This window comes from Monodon monoceros, unplaced genomic scaffold (genome assembly GCF_005190385.1).
Source record: "Monodon monoceros isolate NGI ecotype Baffin Bay Population unplaced genomic scaffold, NGI_Narwhal_1 Super_Scaffold_4, whole genome shotgun sequence".
Lineage (NCBI taxonomy): Eukaryota > Metazoa > Chordata > Mammalia > Artiodactyla > Monodontidae > Monodon > Monodon monoceros.
Window position 1 is genome coordinate 43,109,994 of NW_021703781.1, and position 18,018 is coordinate 43,128,011.

At 37.0% G+C, this 18,018-nt stretch overlaps 1 protein-coding gene across 2 annotated transcripts in view; it reads right to left on the reverse strand.

Annotated features, from left to right (window-relative positions):
* Nucleotides 1–18,018, reverse strand: part of PRKG1 (protein kinase cGMP-dependent 1) — a 1,179,082-nt gene that overhangs the window by 705,779 nt on the left and 455,285 nt on the right. The window lies entirely within an intron of this gene.

Consider the following 18,018-nt stretch of genomic DNA (forward strand, 5'->3'; position numbering starts at 1 on the left):
CTCCTCTCCAAAAACAACAAAAAACCCAAAACACTCCCAAACTCAAAATCTTCTGGTAAATTATAATTTACCCTAGCAAAAAGATGTCAGATTGAAATTCATAATTTTTAAATGTACTTTCATTTCTTTAATTATAGAGTACAGAAGTTTAGAACTTTTTAGTTCAGTTTCCAAATATTCTGTTTTTATTTTAATGATTTGAATAGGTGTTACTGCCATGACAGCATTTGTAAAGTTTGTGTACTTTTAACTTTACATTTTGCTTTTTCCTTTTCAACCAACTAAATCAAGTTACTGTACTGATACATATACTCCTTGTATCTAACAAATATTCTTTAACATCCTCTTACGATCTAATGATACCTTTTAACAAGTGTGGAAAAGAGTGAAAAGCCTTATGGTGATCAGAATACTAATTGGAATTTGAAGACAAATCACCCCTTGAAGAACAATATTCTGAAGAAAACAACAGCCATAACATTGCAGAATTTAAGAATTACAGAGTGACAAAATAGTGAGCATTGGTGAATTGAGTTAAAGGATTTAGGAAGTAAAATCCTTTTGGTAAATGAGCACGAAATTGTTTCAAGCCAATGTACCTTTAATTGTTGAGGATGTCAAAGTATACTAAGTAAGCTCTGTAATTCCTTAATCGGCACTGACTTGAAATTTAACGCTTAGCTAGTCCTTAAAGGAGACGATCACGCAGTAGAGGATGGATCACTTTTCTCCAAAAAGATACTTCAATTTTGAGATTACTCAAAAAAACAAGGGGCTAGTGGTAGGTAGCCATTCAAAGGCCAAAAAGAACGGAAACACCATCCTCCAATCAAACCTTTGGCAAAACAGTGTATTTTTAAAAATGTACTTAAACGTTAAAAACCAGTGCAGGCGATTTGGAGAGGGGTTTCAAGAAACTGGAGGGATGGGTTAATAATGAGGGTAACTGGCATATCTGTGAAACGAAAAGATAAAAAAAAGACTTCTTGTTCTCATGAGAACTGCTGCCTACAGGGAAGCCTGGCTAGGGAGAGCCCCTGTCTTGCAGTGTATTATTACCAGGTGTGAATAGCTGTTAACATCATAGACTGTCACTGTTAGCAAGCTGTTACATTCTAGCACATTTTAGATGTAACATGACACTAATAGTAACTATACTTTCAAGCATAAGAAAGTGTGAACATAGTTCAAATCAGTCCTGAAAGGGAAAAAAGTATCCCCCAAGCTCCCTGTGTTTCCAAAGAAGCCCCTTTCCAGCTCACATGATGTACAAAAAAATAATAATGAAAGCAAAAAACATGCAATTTAACATGTTGTGATATTGGCTTAGTGACAGACTTTTTAGTAGAGCCTGGTGGTAGATGCTTAGGAATGCTCCCTCACTTGAACAACATCTTTAATCACTTTTTATTATACTAGGGTATCTGTATGTGGGCTGTCATTCTTTGTAATATAATTTTCTTATTGTTTATTTAAGAATCCATATACTGAGTGAGGCTTGTGAAACTAAGCTATGAAGCAATCTAATTACTTCCAAGATCTGGTACACAGGCGCTTACTGCAAATGAGATCTGTCTAACCATCTTCAGGGGGAGATTTGTTATTCAAAACAAGAAAATCCTCGAGGCAGGAACCTTGTTGTCTACTCATCCTGTGAATAATTTCAACTGGTTTCTTTCCAATAATTGGAACCCCAAAGGAAATGTTCCAGGTGTTTATCAGTGTAATGATAGTCAACCAAAAATGTAAAGAGGATAACCAGGACACTATTTTCTCTTTATTAAAAAAACAAACAACTGATACCTATTAATGTATCTAATAACGTGGCTGAACAGGAACCTTAGTATGAAGGAAGTCAATTTCACTATAAACCTTGAGTGAAAGGCAGGTATTAGATTTTCTAGTTGTCTAAGAAAACTGTTGGCCCTATTCCTTAATAATATGGGGAAGCATTAAGCTCAACTTCCCTAATAATCTGGTTTTAATTTTGCATTCACCTACTGAAAAGTATTGGTACATATTCCTCTTTGCTAGTCAATTGTAATTATCTCTGTCTTTAAAAGAAAAAAGCAATATGCTCGGTCAAACTGGGGAACTTAAGAACAGCAACAACAAAAATGTTTCCAGTAAAGAAAAAGCTATGAGTTTTTATATAAAGTTAAAAAAAACCCAGAAAAACAAAACCAGACATCACAATTTAGATTTGAAAAGCATTCTTTGTTCAGTCAAGTTAGGGGATATAAATTTATAGGGCATATTCCTAACCTCCCAGGGTTAATTCATAGAGGAACTTTGTATTAAGTAGCGAGTCTCATGTGGGCTTAGAAACAGTAGGTGCTCAATAAAAATTTGATTGAAATAGAGTATACATTAAAAAAAATAAATTAAAGGAAATAAGTGATTTTTTTTTTGGAGACTCCAAAGAAGTAGAAGTAGATAAAGACAATGATTATTTTTGTATGCAGAGATTGGAAATAGGGCTGTAAGGGTATCAGCTTGGCAACGTGCTCTTCCTTATAAAAGCATCAAAAGGCAAGTCCAGGTTGAAACCACATAACTGAATTCTGTTTCATGCCATGGCCTACTTCAGGTAAAGGTTTTACATCACTAGCAAGTTCACTCAGCTCATCCATCAGAATTACTCTGACCTTATCATTTCATGCAGCAACAATATTTTCAGAGTCACAAGTAGAATAAGATGAAAACAAAACTTAGGAGCGTAATTATTTCATAGCTATTCTTCCTCTATTTTCATGGGTCAAAGAAAAGTCTTGCTTATTAATTGTTTAGAGTATTAGTTTTCCAAATTAGCTAAATATCAAGAGGGAGGGAAACCTTCAAAGTATTGTAAAAACCTAAGTGTATAAAGGCAAACATTGTCATGATATCTGTAGATACTTCCTTCAGATTGTTTAAGACTGCAAAAAGAATATTATGAAGCCTTAAGAAGGAGTAACAGGTACTCCAAATACATTATCATTAAGAAATCTTCATGGTATAGTTGCAGGAATCCCTCTACAACAGTATTTTAGCTTCTAAGAAGCCAACATCCTTGAAGGCTGTCACCAATTGAATTCTTTATTCCATGAGTATAGTCTCCAACCTCCAGGCAGTTCAACAGAAGATTCCCCAAGAAATATACAAAAATAGAAAGGGGAAATGTGGAAAAAATAAATTAAGGCATAGCCTAGACCTATAAAAACATGATAACTTAGTAAAGGAGACATTACTCCCATTCCGAATGGGATACAAACAATGAAGGGGTTGGAACAAGGGGGAGGAAATTCAGTGGGACCTGTAAGATTTGATCGAAAGACATTTTACATAGAAGACATTCTAAATGGAGAGAATACCCAGCACAAAGGAACCAAAACAGAAAGTGTTCAGGTAACCTTAGAAATTTGTTTCTCAAGTTATGCAATAATTAAGATAGTTGTCTGGGGACAGGAAGCCATCGGAACAATCACCATTTATTGATTTCACTTTTTTTTTTTTTTTTTGCGGTACGCGGGCCTCTTACTGTTGTGGCCTCTCCCGTTGCGGAGCACAGGCTCCGGACGCGCAGGCTCAGCGGCCATGGCTCACGGGCCCAGCCGCTCCGCGGCATGTGGGATCTTCCAAGACCAGAGCACGAACCCGTGTCCCCTGCATCGGCAGGCGGACTCTCAACCACTGCGCCACCAAGGAAGCCCTGATTTCATATTTTTATCTGTCACAACACTCTGCACTTGACATATTACCTTATTTAAGCCTCACCACAATCCATGAAATATGCCTTATTGTCTCTATTTTATGAATGAGAAAACTCACTAAGCCCTTAAAGTTTTTCTTTAAGTTGACTTAAAGAAAAACTGACAACATGAAAATTGTGAGTTTCAGTTTTCATTCAGGGTCTTACTTAGGACTACAGCCTGGGAGAGAGCTCTGAGGAACTTTTCTGAAGAGGAGCCAGTGTACATACAAATTTTTGACTAAGAAATACATGTAGTCAAGCATATATCCTGGTAAAATATTACTTCTAATCACACAGAACAGATATCTCAAGTTCATGATTTAAGTGTGTGGGAAGATGCAAGAACCTGGGGTCATTAAAATTCTTGCTGAGATATGCATCTATCTAAAGCCAGTTTATCCAAAGCACAAAGTGCTTTATCCCATTCTTTTCTCATCCTGAATTCCTTTCAGAATGTACTGTCTGGTGGGTGACTGTGGTGGGTTGCAACTTAACCCTTGTATAACTAGTTGATGAATGATGCTCTTTGTTGTGTTGTTTTTCACAAAGTAAAGTCAGCTTTCAACCCACCTGAGCTGATTCTGATGTCTTATTCCTACCACCATGCTGCCTTGCCTAGGGGAGATGTGGGAGGTTGAAGCCACTGGTTGGAATCTCTGTAGGTTATACTGGGGAGTCAACGTGAGGTATCCGTGTAACCAGATGCCTCTTTTAGAAAGGACAGAAAGAAATGAAATTAACTTGGTATCCATGTCCAGGGTAGATGTAAGAGGAGAGAGACTAGAGGTCACTGTTACCCATAAGGAGAGGGAAAGTCGTAAAGCAGATTAAGCCAGGCTGGTAGTAGCCTGGATAAAGAGGAGGTGACAAAACCAGTGGACACAAACGCCATTATTCCTTGAGGTGCTTTTGATTCTCCTCCTTCAGAGTGTGTAACCCTCTTTTCTGACTCTTTTATCTACCTTGTGCTCTGTAAAAAGGCAAAGTGCAAACATTTATTGAACATCTACTCAATACTACATATTGTTTATTTAATTCCACTGTGTTTCATTTCAGAAGTTTAGATTCACCTGAGTTAAATAACTTGCTTAGGGTAAATGTGCAAGCAACAGAGCTGTTTTTCAAACTTCCGTCTAAAGGTCATGCTTCTTGCCACTATGCCAGTCTGTCGAGATGAGTAGAGTCTATACTGGAAGAATTAGGGGGAAGAGAAGGTAGAAAGGGAAGGTGACATAGGGGAACAAAACTTGCCGCCCCAAAATATCTCTGGCATGTGGATTATTTCAAGCTGAAAACAATCAAGGTCCAAAAGACTCAGGAAGAAATGCTGACCTTCACCCTAACTGCTTAAAGAATGTAGGTAGAGGACCTGTTCCAGGAAGGGAGCCATCACCATAGATAACAATTGTATGAACTAGGTGTGTTCACCTAGTGGCTGCAAGGAACCTAGCAAACAAAGTCTGTTAATTTCCTCTCTGTGTCCCACTGTCTCTGCAGGGCCAGCAAACATGTGCTTTTCCATCTCCATGGCAATTGCCTTCCTCTCCTTTGAAGTCCCCAACCACTACTCCCAACATCCTCTTCTGTCTTTAGCTGAAGATGGTATTTAAGGTGAGGGCTTCGACCATTTTGGTGAGTTACTTTTCCTGGGTCTCTCCCATGTGTACATGTTATTAAATTTTGTTTTCTCCTGTTAATGTGGCTCATGTCAATTTAATTCTTAGACCAGCCAGAAGGACCTGGAAGGGTAGAGGGAAATTTCTGCCTCCCCAACAGTGGGAAATCACTCCAATTCCTTATATCAGTATAAATATATCATGCCTGCCTCTAAGTTTTTCAAGATACTTCCAAGAACTCTTTAAAGTAATGTTTGTCAAGTACAGTCATAATAGGAAAAGCTAATTTCCCCTCCAAGTTATGTGTCAGGATTATTGCAGATGAACTAAAAATGTTTTCTTTCCATGATATATAACCATCTCTCTTTACAAAAGGTCCTTGAATGCTGGCAGGTGATTCTGTGAGTCAAATGAGCATGAAAGTTCAATTCACAATTAAGATACTTGAAATTCATTTCAAGGTTTCATTTAAAACGCTTAGCAGAAAATATTAGCACTAACAGAAAAAAAAAAAGAGCCTTTCTTTATTATTAGTGAGTTCCAAAGTTACTATGATTTCTCTTAAGAGGAATAAAAATAGGCACTGATGGCATTATACCAATAATGAGTAACTTAGTATTTGAAATTTCAAGTAAAACCATAATTAATGAGGAATTTTCTAATCAACATACATTTAAAATAATGTATTCTACTGAACCACAGAATCTGAATAATAGAGCAGCGTTATGCTACACAAATATTGAAAGTTCCTCTATTTTTCTTTTTCTCCATACCATCCCTTTATATCAAACTGATTTTTTTTCAAAAGGTAGATTAATTCTACTCCGTATGAGTTTTACTAAATGCCATATACATTAGACATTATGTTTATTTAATACTATTATATGTTTCTTATCTTGATTGGTTTTCTTTATTTGCAAATGTATCCACATACTTTGATACTAGGTGGGCCTTCAACTCTTTTCTTCAATCCTTCACGTACGTACCCAAGTACTGGAGAGAAAATGTTCAGAATATTTTCCTCATAACATTTAGATACACCCAGGTTTGGGCCTCCGTGAAAAATAGCCAAATCAAAAGTTTTTGTAAAAACTATGCTCTTTCTCAATAAAAATTGGCTTCGGTGTTTCTATTCCTTAATAAGTCTTCTAAAATCCACCTTTCCTTTATCCTTCTGACTGTTCACTGGACCTCAAAATCCACAGCCATACTAGCCATTTAAGTAGGAAAGGTTAAGGCCCAAAAACACTATTTACAAATCTTCCCATATTATCAATAATCCCTATCAATACCTTTCTGTCAATATTCTCTATGCTCTAAATGATCTGTTGTGAAAAAGAAAATGTGTTTTATGGCCTTCTACACACCACAGGTTCAAAGTCAAAGTTCACAGCTAATCCATCATGGCCAAATCCAAAAGACACTTAGCCACCGGTCCCCTGAGCATCATTTTCTTTTAAGTCCTGAGGAGATAATTTTAGCTATAATACCATCATTCTGTTGGGTTGGCCAGAAAGTTTGCTCAGCTTCAAGTAAAAAAAAAGACACATTTTTCATTTTAATGAAGAACGTTATTGAACAACGTATTCACTAACTGAACGAACTTTTTGGCCAACCCCATGCTCCAAAAGAGAACTTTTGCAGAGCTGTGAAAGTACCGTGGAGAATATAAAAAGGATGAATTTTTAATTACATGTTCAAATTATAAGCCTAATAAGTTACCCTTTTGAGGGGCCTCTGTGGATGGACACTTCTTATCTGTAAAAGAAGGTAGAGGAGTACTTCCGTAAACAGTTATGGAATGACTTGCTTACTAAGAACATTTCTGAAAAGAAAGATTATATCAGAAAGCAGCTTAACTGTATTGTGGGTACCAGTTTATGAAGTTCACCTTAAAATCTGAAAACTAACCTGAGAAATTTACCACATGTATTACAACATTTTCCCAAACATTAGTAACAATTGAACACATCAGTTTATAGGAGAAGCAGTGCAACTTTGTTCACCCAAATTTCCTAAATTTATATGTCTTAATAGTTCATCTGGAAGAGAAATCTAGTACCTACTTAACTAATGTTCTGAGACATTAATGCCATGGTTGTAAATAAATCAAGCTTGCCAACATTTAATTCTCTTGGAAATGATTCCGCTGAGCAATTAAACTCAATCAACAGAATTTTCCCATGAATTTTAAGACACCAGTAACTCAACTAAGTAGAACTTCTAGGTCCTAAAAGAGAATGCCGGAATGCCATGGCAAACACTGGGAAAAACCAAAATTCAAATGCTCTGAAGCTCTGCCAAGCCAACCACTAGATAAGCTGTTAAACATGCCTGTTGAAAGACACCAACTCTCATCACTACTTGCCATTCCAATTTAATCAGCCCTGTTAACAAAGGGCATGAATAATAGCTTCTAATTCAACGTATTCATGAAACGTGAATACAAAGTATTAATATTCTAGTTCAACTTATCAAGTTGCATGGACCAAGGAGAATATGTACATCAAGAGCAGAAAAGAAACCATTTTTTTTTTTTTTTTTTGCGGTACGCGGGCCTCTCACTGTTGTGGCCTCTCCCGTTGCTGAGCACAGGCTCTGGACGCGCAGGCTCAGCGGCCATGGCTCACGGGCCCAGCCGCTCCGCAGCATGTGGGATCTTCCAAGACCAGAGCACGAACCCGTGTCCCCTGCATCGGCAGGCGGACTCTCAACCACTGCGCCACCAGGGAAGCCCGAAACCATTTTTTTTTAATGGCAAAAATTGAACAGAAAAAAATTGGAAGACCAGAATTGGAAGAAAAGACACAATAATGTTACCACACAAGTGAAAAGCTCAAAGAGAAAATGAAAGCAAAATCCAGCCACCTTGCCCCAAAATAAAACCTTAAAAACCAACAGCAGCACATACCAACTATAAAGAAATGACTAACGTTCAGAATTGAGCACGTGCATTAAAAAGCAGAGTACTGTGATCTTACCTCTCAAGACGTTCAAGAAGACAAAGAAGGAAGTACAAAATGTCTTAAGTATCCTTTCTGGGTAGTGGCATCAGAAATGATTTCTTTAATCTTTACAAATATGTTTTTTCTAAATATATTATTTTGATGATCAGAAAAATATTTTTAAATGTAAAAGGCATATTAAGTTAATTCAATAAATATTAGAAAAAAAAGTCATTACGGAAAAAATACTCCTGCTGCTGTTATAATTATCTGCTGTTGTTCATGCCCTAAATTATTCTGATTGAAAAACAGGAAGCACAAGTAGGAGATTCAGAGAATGAGTAAATAAAAGATTCCATCCTTCATTTAGTGTTTTTCTTTTTAAATCTAAGACTCCAAGTATCTTGATCTGTTTTTAAAAAGCCCCCACTAGAGCTCATTTCCATTTTTATTAGTACTATAATTATAGACAAAGAGTTAATTCTTTTTTGTTGTTGTTGTCTTTTTTTTTTTTTTTTTTGCGGTACGCGGGCCTCTCACTGTTGTGGCCTTTCCCGTCGCGGAGCACAGGCTCCGGACGCGCAGGCTCTGCGGCACATGGGATCTTCCCGGACCGGGGCCCGAACCCGTGTCCCCTGCATCGGCAGGCAGACTCTCAACCACTGCACCACCAGGGAAGCCCGAGAGTTAATTCTTGATGGCTGTTTCTTCTAACTCAAGTTTGAGTCTCAGAAGATGTTTAGCATTTCAGAAACTCTATTTCTAATATCTTGATAATCTTACAGCTTCATGTATTACATTTTGCACCGCACATAGTTTGAGTTATTTCGCATTGGTGAGAGTCCCATTTCCTATTTTTTTTCAGCTCACTCTGCTTCCTGTTATACTCAAACTTTGTGGATACTTTTTATTGGCTGTATGTCAGTGGCAAATTCCATATATATGGCTAGATTTCTGCCTCCAACTATTAAATGACAACGAAAGGCAATGACTATCCACAATTTCTCGGAGTAACTAATTTTAGGGAAACCAGAAATTGCTAAATTCAATCCATAGATAAAAGGCCAAGGCTCTGCCCAGATGATAAGAAACTTGACTAGTTGCTGGGGTGGGGGTAGGAGAGGCAGGATTTTGATCATTCTTATGAGAATGATGGCCATCACCATTGTGACTGTCACCAGCCTCTTTATCCAGAAAGAATGTGGTAAATATAGAAGAGGTTAGGTTCCTTCCTAAGACAATCAAAGGCGACAAAGGAATTGGACAGCAGAAGTCTTAAATTTCCAGGCTGTACCTTAAGATAAAAATGATGGGTGTTGTTTATCTGAAATACTATTTTTGAAAATGATTGACACTTGGAAGGCATGGCCAATAGCCATATATTCTTAATTTGTCCAAAGCCTTGATGTACTAGGTGCCTACTCAAGCCTGTGCAAACATCCCACAAACATGCACAAACATTTCTTGTGGAAGTCCAGAGAATTCTGCCCAGGAGGTAAGTGATAACAATAGGAGTTCAGACAACATATTAATCCTCTATTTCCTTACAGTCCAAAATCTTACCTCTAAGCAGAAGTATTGCATTGGAATGCCCAGCTCATATAATCTAATCACCGTCCCACCTACCTGTAGTTTGGTTTTGATGTTAGTGTTTCTTGCATCAGTTCATTCAAAGTACACATCTGAACCAATTCGGCAGGGTAATGGCTGTGGTGGAAACAGTGGTATCTCCGGATCTGGGATCCTGGCAGGGACCTCAGGGTCTGGGGACATGGTCCCTTCCTTTTCTTACACTTCTCGACCAATGGATTTCAAACTGTGCTCTTGGTTCCTCTACAGTACTTCTCAGGGTCCGAAAATAATGGAGGTCCCAACTACCTACTGAATTCTTTCATGCTTTTATAGTTTCAGTTGTGATAACAACTGTAACAGAACAGTAGGTGTTCACTGAATGTATTACATGCTACACTAAGTCTTTAACAGGCATTCCCTTATGTAATCTTTGCCATAGTCTTAAGGCAAGTTCTTAACCATTTTAAAGGTAAAAGAACTGAGGCCCAGGAACATTAAATTATTTTCCCAAAGGCACACAACTAGTAAGTGGTAGAGAATCTGAATCCAGGTAGTATGATTACAGATCCCATACTCTGAACTATCTTCTTTCATGCTGGCACAAGTCTACAGAGCCTGCTCATGCCAATCCACAGTGATTTCTCTACCCCTCAAAATTCCTCTAAGTCTCCTGTTTGCCAGAATTCCTTATAATCTTTCTCTCTTTGTGCTGTACCTCTAAGTAGATTCTAAATATCTTAATTGCTCTCCAGGTGTTTGGCAGTGACTCATGAGATTTGGTAGGGGTCTAAGAAATCCGTTATGAATAACAGTACAGATGAAGTTGGATCTTCATCTATCGGCTTCCAAAAACAAAGTTTGAGACGATGTAGTTCATTCAATGTCTTACAGGGGACTGTCAAGGAGAGAGGTATAGTTTAGCAATCCAGATGTGTGACCTTAAGGAAGTTTCTTAAGCCCTCTACAGCTCAGGAAGTTTCTTAAGCCCTCTACAGCCCTCGCCTGTACAATGGTGTTACACTACCCTGTGGTGCAGGACCATTGCGAAGGTCAGAGATACTGCAGATAGCCAAGTGTAAGGACATAAAGATAAAGAATTACCACTCCTTAGATACTCAAAGTAAACCCGGATTCAACCAGAGCAGTGTTTTTCAAACTGTGTTACCTGAGCTGAACTTAAAACTGCCATAGAAGTACTTAATCCAGGGGGAGGAGTGAGAAGAAATGAAGAGTAAGGGGATGTAGGGCCAGTGGATGGGGCTCCCAGAGGCAGGTCTGTAATCAGAAAAGCCTGATCTCCTAAATTTCATACACAAACACACTCCATGAAATTTATTTTGGAAATAAAACAAAGAATTCAGTTATGAAGATAGTTTTAACAATACTGTTTGATCCCACTCAGAAAACTATAGACAACAGTGTTTTCAAGTCAATAAAAAGCTGCTCTATTAGAAATGGGAGGACTTATGAGGGTATAAAGTGTGTATTATTAGTAAGGCAGACTGTCCTATGGAGAATACAAGTAGGAAAGAACACTTAGCTGTAGAAGACGCTGTTCGGCTTCCTGAGCCCATAACATTTCTTGACCCTTCCCTCCCTGTCTTTCTAAGAAGTGTGTACTGCCTGTCTAGGATCTACTGCCACATTCACAGTGAAAACTGAGTTCTTAACATGTCGCGGAAATTAGCTGGTTCACTTTCTTACTTACATCCTTCAACACTCCAGGCCTCAGATCTGTACACGCCTCATTTCCAAGAAACTCCCCTTTTCTTTCTCAGTGACTGTGATAGATGAATGTCTCTTTATCTTTTAATTATCATACACTAAGAGATATGCATCTAGGACTTCCTGGACCCTCACCATGAATTAAATCAATGACCAGCTACACCAACTATAAAGGACCTTTTCCACTATTGGTCCAATGGATTGGATTTAATCATCAGGGAAAACATTCCCCTTATTCAGACGTCACCAACTCAAGTGGTTCTCTTAAATACATCCATCCACATTTGCTTTTTCACCTAATCCAATCTACACTCAAGAACGTGAAAAACAACAAAATCAAACGAACCTTTTTCTTTGTTCTGTTTTCCTACCAACATGCTAGCCATCAAAGTCAACAAATCTGCAACTTATTCTTGTTAACAGCATGGCCCAGCAGCCCATGATTTTTAAATTTTTTCCTTCCCTCTCAACCTGTTCTTTTCATTTTACTTCTCACTATTCTTCAAAAGAATATGCTAATTTGCACAAGGATGGTACTCTTCTACTAATTTTGTTTCACTCAAAAGAGAAAAAAAGTAACTTTTCTTAAATATCTCTGTTCAACAGCAACAAAACAAGGAAAAAAAAAACCACAATGACACCAAGAATAAAACTGACTACTTATTATTGGGTTCATAATTTTCTTTTAAATACTTCTGTATAAACAATTTGATGCGTGGGAGAGTGTACTATGTTCAGGTTAATACAAATTAAGTGCCCATAAAATCTAGATTAGTGGCCTGAAACTTTAGATGCATAGGAATCACCCAGAGGGCTTGTTTTACACAGATTACTGTGCCCCACTGCAAAAATTTCTGAGTCAATAGATGGAGGATGCCAGAGATTTTGCAATTGCCTAAGTGATGCTGATGGCTGTTACTGCAGGGACCACCGTGATAAACATTGTAGTAAACATTTGAAGTTCCCTAATCAAGAGTCTACACTTTAGGTGTGGGTAGTAGGCAAACTGCAGACCTGACTCAGGAGTCAACACACTTGGGCGGAGGAAAGAAGGGGTGCCTATAGCAAAGTGCTTCAATAGTGCTACCTAAATTTGTCGGAGGGTTTGTAAATGAACTTCAATTAATGGACTCCATGACCTTAGCCTCCACTTTCTCAGCCTCCATTTTCTCATCTGGAAAATCAGGGACAACCTCTCTCACCTATTAGATTAGGATATTTTTAGGAGCACATTAAAGAATATATGAATGACAGGTTGGAAATTATAAAAGCATTGTTATCATGACTACTTAGAAATTTATCCAGGCAGCAAAGGACATCCCATAGGAAGAGTGGGCTTCTCAAATTCACCAATGAATTGCTGAGATTTTGCTTCTTCTAGTCAGAGGAAGTTCAAGGGAAAAACAAAGGCAAGCACTCCTGTCATGACTCAATTTTTTCTTTTAATATATTTCTTATGTACAAAATTTAAAAATTTCTTTTTATTCTTTAATATTGTTGTTTATTCATAATTCCTACTTTAAAGAAATTCATTAACTAGTAGACTTATAGAAAAATGTAGCTACTTAGTGATGTCTCAAATACTGAACGATAAAATTTCATTGCATGAAACACTCATAAGTATTTAAATGCGCTGCAAAAAGTAGATCCTGCAGTTGGTTTTTATTGCTTATTATGTGTTTCTAAGGCTTTAAGCTTATGGCCTTTTCTTCATTATGTCACACAATTCATCCTTTTGTAACAGATGTACTTAATGTGTCCATGTGTTACAATTCAAAAATTAAAAAAATAAAACAGTTGTGACTTGTAATTGCTGTGTAACTTTTTTGTGAAAATAGAGTCCTTAGGCCAACAGAAATAATCCTACAGATGCACTTGTGCTTTAAAGCAAAATGAACCACCGCAGACAAAATTTAAAAGTTTGTGACAGCCGCAGCACAGCAAAGTAGTGTCAAACTCCTGGCCCTCTCTCGAAAACTAGCTCTGGGTCTCAGTGCTTCAGCTTTCACCCATCCCCAAAGCTCTGAGCCTAGAGCATCACTCATAGAATTCAAATGTTAGCTGCGTTTATTAACCATCGTTACTACTGAGCATTCAATGAGAATCCATCACAGTGTAGGAAAGATTTTTAAAAAAGCAATTATAGAATATACAACATTGATCTATCTTAGTACTTTGCTTTTTATTCTTTCAATCAGCTGAGTAAATACTAAAATTACCTCTGCTCAAATTATTGAATAAATGAATGAAGGTTTAATCTGTCAAAAACTAACACAAGCTTTGCATTGTGGAAAAGTTTTTTATGATGCAGGTCTTTGTGGGAAAATTACAAATTCTGAAGGATTAAAGAAACTGCTGGAAAAAAAATCAGCCTTCCTTGCCCATTGTTCAGATTTACTATTAGATTACCCACGATTCTTAAAAAGTAATAATATCCCATCAGTTAGAGCCTGACTATTCTCTACATATAGGAAACACTCAAGGTATTCAATGATTGAACAATTAAAGGATGGAGCAAGAGAGTACTTTATCTAACCTTAAGAAGGAATTAAGTACTATTGCCTTCCTTAGACTGTGAGAGGGTTTTGCTTTTTCCCCCCAAGAAGCACTGCTAACACATGCCTATTTGCCAGGTCTAGTCAATACTAGACTTGGATCTTTTCTGGAAATAGTTAAATATAAATTCTAAATAAATTCTGACTGTAACAGCTTCCATAAAAACACTAGGGGAAGAAAAAAACAAACTTCAGCCTGTAAAAGAAAACAACTGTAGTTTAATAACAGTTTTCTTCTCTGAAATTCACTTTTAATCCACTTAAACAATAAAGGAATGTGAAGAATAGCTTCTGCAGCCCATTTGTTCATGCTAGTCTGTTATATCATCATTGGTACCTTATGAGTTGATTCCTTTATTAAAGAAATTTATTTCTCAGGGATTACATTACTGGATTTATGTTACTAATTTTTACGGTATTCTTTAATAGACAAATGTGATACAAAATTGTACTGGGAAGAATATTATCGAATTAGGTCACTAAACAAGTGTACCTACTTCTCCAGGGTGACGCCTTAATACACTGTTTGCTTCATCGTCCAGGATGATGACAACTCCTGGCAAGTTACTGGGCTACTCCTTCTGTAATCAGGGTCATATTTCTAGTTCTTATCATCTAAATTTATTTTGTCTTCCTTCAGGATTCTTGGTACAAAGCATGCATTGGACTGGGAGAAAGCAAAGCATGCATCTTTTTAACCTGCCTCTCGAAGGTAAAACAGAGACTCTCTCAACACAGTTATCTCCTCTGCCCTTGCACTGTCACACAGGGAGCTTGACAGTATGGGGTTGCTCCCGGTCATTAAAACCCCAGGTATTAACTGCACACACGTTGATTGATTGTACTGGCAGACAATGTTACTTCATTTTCACACACAAAAATCTTTACCATAAATACATCGCTTTATGGAACTCTATGATGGCATTTCCTAAAAAGTATCTAACTGCTTACTTCTTGATTTAGTCATCTTAAGAAATCTTCAAGGTTTACAGCCACTCCAAGAGCTTCATCTAGAATTCCTTTTCATTAACAATAAAACTGGCATTCATTCCTTGTGTTCCTTTACCAATAAAAAGCACTGTATGTTGACCATATAGGTATAGGCGTTACATTTATAGTGCATACAGGGATTTGAGCCATAAATTATACTCAAATCTCCTTTTACTTTTTTTTAATATATCACCTTATACTAAATCAGACATTTTCTTCCTTCCTGCCAATGAAATGACTAGCTCTTGTATTAATCATATTTGAATATATGTAGGCAGTAATTATATATGTAATTCTTACATTTTTTAAACAAATGTTTCTATTAACTACTTTGCAAAGCTGAACTTGAAAGTAGCATCCTTAAAACATGGCCTCCCTCCCCCTTCCTCTCTCTTTTTTCGTGTGCAACACGACAAACCTTCTAAATATAAATTCTTATGTGATATAATATTCTTCTCTTTAATACACTGGTTTACTGTTATTCACTAACAATCCAATTATTGACAGAAATGAAGCTTTCATTTCAACCTGATTATTATCCATTGTTTTGTGTAGATTGGTTTGTACCATAAATATTTTTATGTTATCATTATGACAAAATGTAGTCCTCTGTTATAAGTTTTCATCATCCTGGAAAAACAGACACGACTTAAAGCTCTCAAGGTAAAACTGAAAAGTACCGACGGAATTTAGTATGTGTGTAAATGTTACAGTTAATGTCTAACAAACCCACAAGCGTATCTTACATTTTGAAAGTGGTTTTAAAGGCACATTAGGATTACCATGGAGTCCCCTATTTTCTCAGGATGAAGTGAGAACGAAGGGGGTCTATATCACTATGTGTGGTATTAAGTATTTTAATATCACTACCTGTGATATAAAATTCTTACTATCTCAGGCTGTGGGATTTAATGTTACTGGGCAACGGTGCTACCACTGAAGTGTATTTGCTGGCTTTAGTCCTTTTACTTTTTCCCCCACTCATCTTTAAGGTTTTGACAGTTGGCAGATTTTCCTGAGTCAGGTTGAATAATGTAGTGTTTGAAACAGAGCTGCAAGGGAATATACAAGCCACCTCACTGCGTAGACTCAACTTAATTTTAAAAACAAACAGAAAAATCCAAACCTTTCAACTTCATTCTCAAAAAGTCTTTGACACAGAGAAGTATCTTCACGGGTCAGCTTCCCCCTGTCAAATATCTCAGGAAAGCTTAAGTATGGAAAGTTGAAAGTATTCAAACTAAAGCAGATGTTACTCAAGTCACCGACTTGTCAGATTTCTTGTAGGATGTTTAGGTTCTTTTGTGTTAGTACTGAAGTACTTTAGTCCTGAGGAATTTTTAAATACTAGCTATAAATAATCGAAGGAGAAAGAATTACTCAGATATTTTGCCCAAGTCAGTTCATAAAAGAGCTTCCACACCCACGATAGACATACTTTGCAGATAGCTTTTCTATGCTAATCACCTTAATCTGGTATCAAGATGGTTTCCTACAAAGAGAGAGCTTTTAGTCTTGGGTTTTTACTGGGGTCTCTTTGAATAAGACCATTTGAATAATATACTGTCTAAGGTTTGGGGCACTTTGAGCGGGACACTCAAAGTGTGAGGAACAGAGTTCAATTTAGTATCTGCAGGCAAAAATTCTAATTTGTGTACAACTGAAGTTGGAGCAAAGAGCATGCGATTCAAATCCGAAAAAATCCCTGTGTAGTTGGGAGAACTGGCTGTGGGAAATCCAGGTAAAAATAAGACATGTTTTTGCAAATTCACGAACAGGGTATATGCCACTTAATCTCTCTGTCATTGTAAACTAAGGGCCTTTTCCATCCTATTTGTTTCCAGTAACTTCAACTTCTCCATTTTTGTGATTTTAGAGAACCTGGGGCATAGAATTAAGGTAAAAGGCCCTGGGTTAGAGTAAATTTACATTGCTCTAGCTGTGAGCGTAGTGAAAGTGAAATTACAACCAGGAATAAGACTTAGAAAAACATGATAATAATATGCTTCCAGATATGGGAACTGAGTAAGTCAGGGGTATTCAATGGACATATTAGAAATTCCTATCCCTTATGGGGTTTGAAAATGGACGGTAACACTCTCCTTTGTTAGTATAATCCCAAAATATTTAGACAAAAATGTGAAATTCAAACAACACTGGAGACATTGTTTGGTGTTATGGAAACCAAATATAACCACTGACTTTTTTTTCTTCTCCCCATGGCATCTGGAATGCTTGTAATTGGATAGACGCAATCAAAGTGACCATTTTCATATCACAGTTAATAAAGAAAACTTGAGCCTATTTAAGCCATGAATAACCTCAAGGCATTTGTTAGATTTGTTTCCAATATAATGTTAATTTTTTATATTTTTATATCCTCGTCCCTCAGGGGAAAATCAATGGTGGTGTTTTATAAGATAAAAGTAACATAACATGGATTTCTTTCCCCCTATATCACTGTGGGTTTTGTTCTAAAAAAATATTCTTCTTCGTGCTATCAGATCTTCCTCCTGGTGCTACCATAATAACCAATAGTATATTGGTTATTTATTTTCAAAAGAATCCCAGTTGATTTTTCCCAGATGAAAAACAAAGAGCTTGCTTCAAACAACCGTTCTCTTAGTTGGATCACTATGAACAAGCTTATAATCATAATTTAGAGCATATGTCAATCTATAACTTTAATAAAAACATTTTCTTTTTTGGATTAAAGACTTGAATGTAAGATCTGAAACCATAAAACTCCTAGAAGGAAACTTAAGTGGTAAGTGTCTTGATATCAGTCTTAGAGATGATTCTTTGGATGTGACACCAAAAGCAAAGGCAACAGAAGCAAAAACCAACAAGTGGGGCTACATCAAACTAAAAACTTTCTGCAC